The 10,525-nt window shown below is 43.0% G+C and overlaps 1 long non-coding RNA gene across 1 annotated transcript; it reads right to left on the minus strand.

Moving 5' to 3' along the window:
• Positions 1–1,888: 1,888 nt before the first annotated feature.
• LOC128324727 (uncharacterized) lies at positions 1,889–7,493 on the minus strand. Its single transcript, XR_008307059.1, has 3 exons — positions 7,438–7,493; positions 4,766–4,908; positions 1,889–2,192 (listed from the first exon to the last, which is right to left on the minus strand). It is a non-coding gene; the product is annotated as an uncharacterized LOC128324727 (long non-coding RNA).
• Positions 7,494–10,525: the final 3,032 nt, after the last annotated feature.

A 10,525-nucleotide genomic window follows, 5' to 3' on the forward strand; every position in this document is an offset into this window, starting at 1 on the left:
AAAAGAATGCTTGCAGCAGAGTGGCATGATTGAGGCCCCAAATGAAGCATAAAGGTAGAAAAGGGAAGGGAGCCATTTTAAAGGGCTGCAGGAAGAGTGACTCAGTGCACAGGTATTTATTTACAGTTGCCTATATTTGGGCCAACTTGGACTCCACTGTTTCTGCAGGATCTATGGAGGAAGTACTCTCTTGCAGTGTTAGGTTGGATCAGTTTCAATCTGTGGCTCCTAAGGATGTGGACATGCTGCATGAGGCAGTGTGGCCTGGCCTACCACTTGTTCTCTGGACCCTTGCCCAATTTGGTTGCTTCTATCTAGCAGGGAGATTGTTGGAGGTGGCCTAGTTAATATTATAGATGCATCGCTGAGGGAGGGTAGGGTGCTTCTATGTTTGAAGGAGGCAACAGTTAGACCTCTTCTTAAGAAGCCTTCCCTGGTCCCTCAGTGATGGATAGTTATAGGCCAATCTCCAATCTTCCTTGATTGGGCAAGGTGATTGAGAGGGTGGTGGCCTAATCTAATGTGTGGAACACAGCTCATCCACCCATAAATGCACTTTGCCCTTTCTGTGCTCTCCCCCCCTCAGTTTTTTTTCTGATGCCCCCCACTTCTGAAATTGTCCAACTTCAGTGTGAAAATCCTGAGCAGAATCTGTGTGCCCTGAAAATGTTCAATAACCATCAATCAGTCTCTTCCACCCCATCCTTTTTATTAACTCCCTCCTTGCCTACCTCTATAGCAGGAGTGGCCAACTGGAGGCTCTCCAGTTGGACTACAACCTTCATTATGGCCAGCCACAATTTATTGCTTCTGTATCCAACAACAACTGAAGAAGCTCAGATTGGCCAGTCCTGATGTACAGGATAGGAGAAAGAGAGCTTTTCAGGGATCATAAGCAGGAATCACTGCTTGTTCTCTACAATCTCTCAAAACAGCTTAGTCAGCTTGTGGCAGGGGGTGGGCCTTCAGGCATACTGCTTGCTTGATTCTAGTGGACTTCTGGTCTCTAGTGAGCTTCTGGACTCCTTCCCACCTCCTCCATCTTCTGTGTATAATGAACCAGAAGAAAGTGAAACATTATTCAAGGTTTCTTGGTACTAGGCTTCTGCTTCAGCCATGCCTTCAGCCATCCCTTTCAAAAAAGAGAATGTGGTTTGCAACAGTGAGTGCACATTGTCATATGCTGTGTGTATCTTGTACATTGGGCCACCACCATGCCTTTCTTTAAACGGTACCAGCTTATTAGCTGAGTAGCAGCCATTTCAAATGACTTGACACATTAGATTTCAAAGGCCTGAGACGGTGAAGATGGTGCAGAGGTCAGGGTGAGGGCACGCATGGGTGTCTTTAGTGTGGAAGGCCATAGAATGCTAGGGCCCTGCATGGGAAAGGCCAGGGACAATGGAAGTGGGGCACTCCTATTCATTCTAAACCCCATAATTAAATGCAAAACCATTCTGCCCCTCCAGCCTCCATCCCTGGAAATGTTCAATAGTTTTTATAGCAATAGCATAGTTTTTCTTTCTACAGTAATTTACTTAAGAGGGCACCTTCTTCAATATAGTCCTCAATGTTTGTTGAGGTCAACAGGGGAGGTCTTGAGGTCGAGGCCTTCTTGGCGGCCACCCATGGGCTTTGGAATGCACTCCCTGCTGTGCTGCTTGGGCTGACCTTGCTGTTGACTTTAAGAAGGCCTTAACGGTGCATCTTTTTAATCAGCCTTTGATATTTTTTAAAAACCGTTTTTAGCTATTTTGTTGTTTCAGTTGTTTTTAATTGTTTTTGTTGGCGCTTCACCTTTGTAGCAGAGTAATAGTTGCTAACCCCAGCCTGGCTGTAGTAAGAACACTCAGAGGCAAGGATAAAATCACAGGTAGCTTGTATTGAGTTAAGAAAACACTCACATGACATACAGTCCTTAGTCAGTCCAGAAACACATGGATACAGTCAAATAGGCACATAGATCACAGCAGCCGGGTGGACCACTGTGGACAAATGCCTCTTGCTTGGGCTTCTGTAATATACTGGCCCTGACCAATCGCGTCTAGCCAGCTCACTTGACCCTGTTATGGTTTGCTGATCAGGTCCACCTGTTGTCAGTCTCACTGATTGCTGCAGTGACTTGCATTTTGCACTGTCTCACAGAAAATATCTCCTGACAGTTTTTAAGTTTATAAACAGCCTTGAGGTCGCTGATTTCGGCAGCATAGAAATGTGACAAATAAATACATAAATTAATAATCTGCCTTCCAAATGTAAAATGTTTCTACAACTATCATGGAAATTCCTTTTACAAAAAATCAGTTTCTGACACTGTAGCTCACTTACAAACTTGTCTGCCAAAGGACAAGTTGATGCAGTCACACCATGATGTAAACCTGCCTGTCCAAGTGAGGATCTTAGAAAAGGTGGCTCTTGTAGTAATTTTTCCTTTGTATGGAAATCCCTTGTCTGAGGAACTATTACCATCCCTTGCCCAAACATTCACCCTGCCCTTATCATAATGGTTGAACTATACCTTTGAAATGATAAGCTCACCAAATCTAGACACTCTTTAATCTTATAAGGAGCCACAGTTGGAGACTCCTTTTACCAAACTGAAGTCTAACATCAAAGGAAATATTCTCAATGCTTGTAACCATGGGAGTCTCATTAACACTGGCTGAGTCTAAGTTAGCATCTTAAATTAGTTCAGCTCCATTGAAGTTGATTGGACCAGTACCCAATAGGCTGATGATCCCCTTCTAGAATCCCTTTGAGAAAGGAGGCTTCAGCCTATGGACAATGTCAAATTCCTGCTCATTTCTCTCAATTACAAATGCAAAGGGTATGTTTGCTTCAGACAATAGGGCTGGCTCACACTATCATCAGCACAGCTTACAAAAGTTAGTGTCAGTTCACTTTTAATTTCAATTCCTAGTCCTTTCAATGCTTTCCTGTCTTTCTTTATATTATCAGTACAAACACTTTCTGGTAGGAAGTGCTGTGATCAGGTTTAATTCTACAGCTTCCAAACCCCAACTCTGTGCCTAATCTGGAAGAGGCTTTATTCAGCCATGTAGGAATGTAGAAGGCGCTGAATAAATGGGGTTTATTGCAGCTTCCATGACCAGCAGCAATATGGATGGACTCGATTACAACAGCAATGAATGCACCACTGAGAGACCTTAAAGGCCAAGTTGAAGACAGATCATCCTGGAGAGCATCTATCTATGTGGTCGCTAAGAGTCGACACTGACTTGACGGCAGTAAATCAATCAATCAATCAATCAATCAATCAATCAATCAGCTTTTGTGAGACACAGGAACATAGGAAGTTGCCATTCCAAGTCAGACCATTCATCCATCTAGCTCAGTATGATCTACCCTGACAGGCAGCGGCTCTCCAAGGTTTCAGTCAGGAGTCTTTCCCAGTCCCCCTACTGGAGATGCTAGAGACTGAAGTTGGGGTCTTCTCCTTCATGCAAAGCAGGTGCTCTGCCACTGAGCTATGGCCCCATCCCTGTAATTTCACATAGGCATTCCATGACACCAACCTAAATCATGGCACCAAATGAGAAGAATGACTTCTTCTTCTAATTGGACTAGTCTATTCAAGACATCCTTTCTATTGTCATTTTTCACTTAGCCTTTGCCTACTCTCTTCCTGATGAGGGCAAGCAGTAAGATGCTTCAGAGTCAGAAGCGTTACACAGGAACATAGGAAGCTGCCATTTACCGAGTTAGATCATTGGTCCATCTAGCTCAGGATTGTCTAGCGGCTTCGCCAAGATTGCAGGCAGGAATCTCTCTCAGCCCTATCTTGGAGAATCCAGGGAGGGAACTTGGAACCTAGATGCTCTTCCCAGAGCAGCTCCATCCCCTGAGGGGAATATCTTACAGTGCTCACACATCAAGTCTCCTATTCATATGCAACCAGGGTGGAGCCTGCTTAGTTAAGGGGGCAAGTCATGCTTGCTACAACAAGACCAGCTCTCCATAGTTAACAGGGTGACTAGTCCTTGGAAGAAACAAACACTGGAAACTTCTGCTGCACTGAAATAACTTCATACAGAACAGAAGTCAGAGGAAGGGCAGTCAGATCCTCTGTTTGAAATAACAGAAATATGACGCAGCCAGTCCTTCTATTTTCATGTGTTGTTCTAAGTTCTTTACATATTTATTTCTCTGCTTTCTTTAGAGTATTAAATACATCTAATTTATTTTTGACCTATTATATGGAATGTGAATATATATGTGGTTGACTGATTTTAAGAACAAAAAGTTGCTATTATTCCGAGGTGACATTTGTTCTCCTTTGACATTTTTCCTTCTTTAAAAGGCTATTTTATTTACTGCAGTCTCTGGAATGATTATTCTTCCATCTCATCTACTTAGAAAACACAACTGGGTAACATAATATTTTGCCTTTAGAAAACACAAATAGCTTTCTTCTAAAAAGCTTTTAGAATTTTTTTATATTTTGGATGATCTACAAAACATTTCCTGCCAGCCTTTAATGTCTTTTTTTTAAAAAAAACTGCTTTTCTGTGTTCATTCAGTCTGTTTGGGCCTTATTTTCCTCAAATTATTATGACTCACAACTGCACTGAACAAATTTATTGGATTTACTCCAGCATCTGAAAGGAAACCTGGGGACATCATGTTGTAAGTAAAGTTTTTTTTTAATATTCTACATTAGTTGAATACTTCCTACCACAAACCTAAAACAGGAAGAGTGAGAGACAACAGTATAAACAATGTTCTATAACACGCCTCATCTCACCTGTTGGTATCAATCGTCCTCAGGGCCAAATTACATGTTATGCTAGTGGTCCACCAACTGCACAGGGTCCCAAAGGCAGTTTCCACACTACCCACACTGCTGCAAGCTTTTTTTTTTTTTAATGCTCTAGTTGCGCAGGAGTGCTGTTGTGCAAACACCAAAAGAAAAAAGAAAAAGGAAGTGTTGATGAAGATGTACAAAACCACAGACATGATTTCCAAGGACCGTAATCAAGCAACTGCATTTGCAATTTTTTAAAAAATACCTACAGCAGTGCAGACAGTGAAGAAACTGCCCATGATGGGGCACTGTGTGGTGTTTACAGAGGCGGACTTAGCCACAGACCTTGGGGATTTGGTCCGTGGACTCCTGTCTCTGGAGGGGGCTCCAAATGCTCGAGGGGGGGGGCTCCCCAGAGCCCTACCGCTGCCCCATGCCTGCCACTACCCCGCTACACAAGTTAAATATTTTTTAAAACATTTTTTCAACCACCACTATGCGGCGGGGATGGTAACAGAGCTGGGGGCAGCCAGCAGGGGGCAGTCACTTAAGGGGAGGGACTGAGGAGGGGGAGGGGGAGTTGGCAGCAAGAACTCCTTCCCTGAGACCACCTGCCACCCAAACGAGAGGTCGGGCTGTTTTCAGCCCATTTAGGGGCGCTTTGCGCATATGCACATGTCCTCAGATGCCCGAAATGGGCTGAAAACAGCCTGATCTCACATTTGGGTGGCAAGCAGGCTCAGAGAAGGAGCTCTTTCTGCTGCCTCCACCTCCCCCACCTTGGTCTCCCCTCAAGTGCCCGCATCACACTCCCTGGCCGTCCCCATCGCACAGCGGCAGTTGAAAAAAAGTAAGGGGGGAATGAGGGGAAAATCAGTCAAAATTGCTCTTTCCCCTTGTACAAGCCCAGCATATTGTTAGGTTGCAATCCCTGGGTTATCTGGCATATTTATTACTTTACTCTTACTTTACTCTCACTTCACTTTTACTTCCACCCCTACTCTTATACTTACTCTCACTTTTACTTTCACCTCTACTTTTACCTTTACTCTTACTTTCTCTTACTCTTATTTTTACTTTTACTTTTACCTTTACTTTACCTTTACTTTTACTTTACTTTACTGGATTTATAAACCACTTTTCCACCAAGGTGCTCAAAGTGCCATACAACAAAGAATAAAACCAAGGAGAAACAAAACAAAGAAAGCACAATCCATTCATTTAAAATGCATTGGCTGACATGATGCACATTCTTGCAGAGGCATAGTGCTGTGGGGCTGCTGTAGACTTGAGATGTGGTGTTGGAGCTGTGCTGCTTGGAATGAGTGATTGTGCATGTGGTGCTTCCATCGGTTTCTCCATCTGTGATAATGAGGACACTTGCAAAAGCGCTGCTTGGGACATCACTCATTCTGAGCAGCCCCAACGTTGCTTTTCTAGTCCTGTAGCTCAGTGTTGGGCCTCTAGGATGCTGCACATCACATCAGCCAATTAGAATTAGTTTTTAAAAATTGTACTGGCAAGAAAAAGACACACCAGTAGCAACCAATAATAAAACTGTCAGCAAATGCCTTATCTCTCAGCCTAAGCTACCTCACAGATTGTTTGAGGATAAACATAACCATGAACATAGCTCTGGGCTCCTTGGGGGAAGAGCGGGATACACATGTGAGGGGGGGATGCTTTTGCCAGATAGTGAAAAGCATTCAGTGAGGAGGCCTGATGGGCTTCTAGAGCAGGGATTCTCAACGTTGGGTCCCCAGATGTTATTGGACTTCAGCTCCTATAATCCCCAGTCCCAGTGGCCTTTGGATGGGGATTATGGGAGCTGAAGTCCAGTAACATCTGGGGACACAACGTTGAGAATCCCTGCTCTAGAGAATGGACATTTTCACCACCATTGAAAAGAGTCTGTCCCTAGTTACCACCAACTGTGTCTCTGAAGGAAGCAGGATGCTGTGTAGGGATCCAGCTGAAGATCGCAGTGTTTGAGCAGGTTCATGTAGGAAGGATGATGGCACACCACACCAACACAGTGGGTCACTCAACCTCCCCACTGCCACCAATCGGAGTATCCCTCAGATACCAGTCACCAGTATGAATTTTCTCCCTTATTTTAGGTGGTGGTTTGGCATAGGTGTGATATCCTATACAGAGAAGTTAGATACTCTTGATGTAAAAACAAAATATCATCTATTAAGGGAATATTTAAAACTAGTAGGTGAGGCCCATCATTGCCTGGGTGAAGTCATTTTGTGTGGATTACATTTATAGGAAAGTTCAAGAAATTAAATACGTCATAGAATTGTGTATTAATGTGCTTGGGTGAGTAAATAAGATTGGAGTGTAAATAGTTAAAGTTATCTGAATATGAAGGGGTTAAAGTCCAGTAGCTGAGTCCCAGAAGCCCTGGTAGGGAGGGAAAAACAGAGCAGTTAGAATTCAGTTAGAGTTTAAGTTGGAGCTAAAGCTTCACAGAGGACACATTTGCACATAACACAAAACCGGAATTGAAGGGGCCTCCAGCTGAAATTTGTATACGTCCGAATGCATGCAACCACAGTTCGGATCGAAAATTTACCTACACTTTCCTTCCTCAGACTCCAATTTGTACCTACAGTTTGTAGTGAGTTTTGCCACCTTTAATTCCAGTTCTGCAGTGCCATCATTACCTGCAAATGCAGCACCTCAGTCCCCCTCTGCAGCAACCGGAGTTGAGGGAGGAAGCTCCTCTCTCCCTCTGGCTCCGATTGGCTGCCGGAGCTGTCCTTCAGTCAAGAGGGAAGCCCACACATCCTGTTCCCCCTCCACTATGCAGTCTCCATGACTGCAGTTCACCTCCTGTACATTACATGTGAATGTGGACAGGATAGTGGGCTGGAGGGTGGGGGTGGACTCACGATTCCGTGTTATATGCGAATGCAGCCAGAATGTGTATCTGAGATACAGCCTGAAAGAAGGTTGGCTTAAGGAGAACCAGGGAAGGGTGTCAGGGGCAACTTTACTTCAGCTATGTATTTTATTTTTTAAAAAAATTTACAGTCTCAAAACACTGGAGGGTTTTTCCTTTGGCACAGTTTCATGTCAGCTCTCCTAAAGGAAGATTTCAAAACATTCCTGATTATGAGTGTATTTGTCTCTGTGATGTGGAGGGGGGAGTGAAAACTGGGTCATGTCCTTTTGTATTGCTCATTTTACTGAGACATTTGCTCTGTTTTCACCATTCCCATTTTACTAAAAATGCCAGGCAGGCCTGATTAGTTTTATCTTTCTCTTCTTTGTTCTGATCAGAATTCATTCATTACTGATAGAGTTGCTGAGTTTTGTGCTGCTGCTTGTACCTGTCATTGTAAACTGATTAAGTAACATGATCACTTGGTGTGGTTTTGTTCTTTAATGAGGTTAAATTTTACTTCCCTAAGGTGGGTTTTGTAATTCTATGATAGTTAAGAAAGTACTATGGTTCTGTATTTTTTCTATTTCTTGCTGCTCTGTAACTGTAATAAACCCATTCATTATTTTATTTTAATTTTTTTTTAAGCTTTAACTTGCCCTGACCCCCCCACAACAAGCTCTCAAGTGGAATGGGGAGGCTGAAAAGCCCTTCAGGTCTGGGCTCCAAAATTACCTAGGTGCGCCCCTGGGTTTGTGGGCCATTGTTTGCCCTTTCATTGCCCCCCCCCCTTAAATCGCAGATGCCTGATCAGGGCAGGGACCATGGTGTGGAGGGCAGAAGTGTTTCACTTTGTTTTCCCAAATCTCTCTCTTTCGCTCGCTCTCTCTCTCACACACATACATACAGCTATTTCATAGGCTGCAATTGTCCCTATTTACCAGAGTCAGTCCTGTTTTCTGACCTCTGTCCCTGGCAGGGCCAGATTAAGCTAGTGTGGGGCCTGTTGCATATGTTATGAAGGGGCCCCAAATAAAAAAAAAATGCACATAAATATTAAAACATAAATTATTTACTTGCATAGTAAAGTAATTCAATTTTTTCATTTGCCTAGTCCCCCCTGCCCACCAACCACCCCATGCCTCCACTCAGCTGAGCCAGCCAGTCAACAAACTTTGCAAAAAAAACACACACACACTTTTGTGACTCCTGACCATGGGTTCTCCTTTGGAGTTATTTTCACAAAGAGAAAGGGGGTGGGGAACAAAACTCTGAATGTTTAAATTAAAAGGTTCTCAGGAATTCTGTACTTTGAGAAATCTGAACCTATTAGCAATTTTGGCACACAACACTGGATGTTTGATTCCAATGTGTGCAGAACATATTGGATCCCAGCAGCCATCACATTAAAAAGGCCATTTGACAATATTAAGAATATATGTTTAACCTCTTGTGCAAGCCTGACAGGAAAGCAGATGTATATTTAAAATAGTTGATGCATTGCAAATGAATGTGATTATGATGAGGTGCATTAGCAACTTCCATGAAAACAGAAGTATCCAAAAGACAATCTTTTGGCAGGAGGCACAGCCTCTTTCAATCTAAATTACACTAACATGCATAATATTAAAAGGAGGAAATGCACAAATCATTGAGTGCAACCCTAAGCATGTTTACTCAGAAGTAAGTCCCACTGAACTCAATGAGCCTTACTCTCTAGTAAGTGTGTTTAGGTTTGCAGCCTCCATTTATCTTTGGACAATTTCAATGGGCATCCCAATGTAAAGCTAATGAAGTTGGCAATGCAGCAGTAGTTATTTCAGTTCTAGAGGAGAGGCAAGGAGCTCACTTTAAATTTGGCAGTTCCTTGAAAAGTAATGATCACAAATTCCCTCACAACAGCACTAGATACTAAAGGAGGATATAAGTGACCTTACTCAACAAGACCGTGATATAAGCTCCCCTCAATTGATCCACTAAACTTTGAGACTCCTCTTGCCATGCATCTGAGTTACTTCCGGCTTTCTTTTTCCTCTTAAAGGTACACGTTCTCATTGTTTATCTTTACCCTCTCCCAGTCAGTCGGAAAATGCTGGCAACATTCAACTAGCATCTTCTTTAGCTTCCTTTCTTCTGCCCGGCATTAACAGTTGTTTTTTAATCTAAACTGCTTTTATTTCTTTTACTCTCTCTGTGTATGTTTTTTAAAACTTTTACAGTTTAAACGAATAAAGACCAACTCCCTGGCGATTAAGTTATCTTTGAGACCCCTTTGCAAGCTATCTGTTCCTATTGTTGTTCTTACTGCTCCCTCCTTAACATAATAGATTTATTTATTTATTTATTTATTTATTTATTTATTTATTTATTTATTTTTGCATTTATATACCACCTTTCGTTAAAAAGATAACCCCAAGGCGGTTTACAAAAGTTAAAAACATGCAATAAAAAGACAATAAAAACATCATGTTAAAAGTATAAAAACATATTAAAACAGGCATAAAAACAATACAACAAATAAAAACACAGAGAAGCTGCAGTAGAAAACGATCATGTAAAAGCCTGGGTAAAAAGCCAAGTCTTTAAAAGCTTTCTAAAAGCCATGATGGAGTCCGAGGAACGAATGGCCACTGGGAGAGCATTCCAGAGTCTGGGGGCAGCAACAGAGAAGGCCCTGTCCCGAGTGCACGACAGCCGGGCCTCCTTCATTGTCGGCACCCGGAGCAGGGCCCCCTCAGATGTCCTTGTCAAGCGGGCAGCAACCCTTGGGAGCAGGCGGTCCCTCAAATACCCCGGGCCCAAACCGTTTAGGGCTTTAAAGGTGAAAACCAGCACCTTGAATTGGACCCGGAAACGAACCGGCAGCC

Source organism: Hemicordylus capensis, chromosome 4, assembly GCF_027244095.1.
Source record: "Hemicordylus capensis ecotype Gifberg chromosome 4, rHemCap1.1.pri, whole genome shotgun sequence".
NCBI classification, from domain to species: domain Eukaryota; kingdom Metazoa; phylum Chordata; class Lepidosauria; order Squamata; family Cordylidae; genus Hemicordylus; species Hemicordylus capensis.